Raw genomic sequence first — 2,232 nt, forward strand, 5'->3', positions numbered from 1 at the left:
CCCTCGGCCACTAACTCCAGTGACTGACCTCTGTGTGGACACTGCCTCTTCCTTTTCCGGAAACACTGACAGTATCCACATATGATCAAAGATTTCATGTGGTGCCAAGATGACAAGATTCTGGCAGAACGATCCTGTCAGTGCCAGGGCGTCCCTGGCCCTGGGATGCTGAGGGGGAGGCACGCACATGGTAGGCATGTTTGGTTCAGGGCAGAATTGGGGGGAATCATAGAAGGACAGGAATGAGGCGCTGGGAGAGTCATGGGAGAAGCGCGCACGACTAGTGGGTGACTCCGGAGGAAGCTTGTGGAAGAGGCAGCCTCTGAATTGCGACCTTCTGAGATGGGACTGGGCCTCGGGTTGAAGACCGAAGAAGAGATAAGGAAGATGGTGCATGAGATAAAGCCGTGTCCAGGAGAGACTGGAGGAGAGATGATGGTATCTCTTTGTGTCTCTACGGGACTCGGATCACGGTTCTGTCCTGTGCTGCCCATGGCCAGTTCTTGTTCTGGTCTGCCTTTCCTGGGGCGGGGGGTCCTGGCAGCAGGGACTATGGTTTGGTCACCTTGGTAGGTATCCCCAGGAATACCCGCTCTAGCAGCTTGTGCGTGCCCAGCAAATTTTTTCTTTTTTCTTTTTTTCTTGAAATATAGTTGGCATCCGATACATATGCTATTGTATTCGTTTCAGGGGTACGACAGTCATTCAACATCTATATACATTAAGAAGTGATCACTGTGATAAGCCTAACTACTGTCACCATACAGGGTTGTTAAATGTTATTAATATATTCCCTGTGCCGTACACTACATCTCCTTGGTTTATTTATTTCATACCTGGAAGTTTGTGCCTTTCAATCCCCTTCTCCTCTCTTGCGCATCCCCTCACCCGCTTCCCTGGGGAACCACCAGATTGTTTTCTGTATGAGTCTGTTCTGTCTGTTTTGTTTTTTAGCAACAAAAATTTCTTAAATGAATGAGGGTTAAAGTGTCCTTTGCTCTGGAGCAGTTGGAGAGTTTGAAGTTTCAAGAAAAATCATTTGTTGGTCATTGAGAAATTCTTTTTCATAATTGATGAGTATAAATCTGTGTCCTCACTCTGGGTTCAAGGCCTTGCATGACCCGGTCCTCCTGCGGAATGTGATCAAAAAAGACATGACCCCTGATTGACCCCTGAGCTGGACCTGGGTCCTTGCAGGCTCCTCACCCCCTCCCTGTCCTGGGAGTGTGGGTTCCACTTGCCTTTCCTGCTCCCAGAGCCGGCTCCAAGGACGTGGCCTTGAGATGGTGACATGATGTTGAAAACAGCTGCGGGGTATGTGTGACCGAACCCGGTCAGGTCCTCTTTATAAACTTTTAAGATTGGAGGGTGGGTCCGGGGATCTATTCATCTTGTTGCCGCCAGAGACAAGCCTTTGCTATTATTAAAACTGCCACCGACCAAGCCATCTTCTGCTCAGGTATATTGTCTCTCAACAACTCTGTGAAGGAGGCAGTCACTGACTTAATTTACAAAAGAGAAAATCAGGCTCCGGTTGATCACGTGTTTTGCCCGAGGCCGCACAGTAAAAAGTGTCAGTACCAAGTTGTTTTTAGTAACAGTGAGTGGTTTTTTAAAAAAAATTCTGATTATAAAAGCATTATATAGATACTGGAAAGGCTAAAGAGAAGAAAACCAACCACGGAGGCACAATACAGAGACAGCTCCCTATCAACACTATGGTGTGCTGCATTCCAAGCTTTTTCTATGCACAAGTAATATTTTTTAATATAAAGTTAAGATCAGATTCCACGTGCTCTTTTTAAAACTTACATAATTTATAATTTGTTGCCCTGTATCCTTAAGCTTTCATGGATACGATTTTGATTAGGTCTGTAATACTCTGTCACATGGATGTCTGTAATTAATTATCTGGTCCTCTTTCGTGTGGCGTTAGAGTACAGGTCCAAAATAACCTTGTCCTAAAATCCTGGGGCCAAAAGTGTTTCAAAAATCATAATTTTTTTGTGATTTACCAGGGTAACACCATGCATATGCCGGCTAATTCTTCCAGCAGGGTCTCAACCGCAGCCCTAAATCACCACGTTAATACTTTGGCAACAAACATACATATTCTCATTCAGTGGGCAAATGAGAAAGTGAACAAAATAGCCTTTTGTCAGTTCAGGTCAGGTTTTGCAACCAAATAACTTTGTGCCAAACGCACCAAAAAAACCTGTTGGTTTTCAGAGT

Source organism: Ursus americanus, chromosome 4 (assembly GCF_024610735.1).
Source record: "Ursus americanus isolate L20-20 chromosome 4, mUrsAme1.1.p, whole genome shotgun sequence".
NCBI lineage: Eukaryota > Metazoa > Chordata > Mammalia > Carnivora > Ursidae > Ursus > Ursus americanus.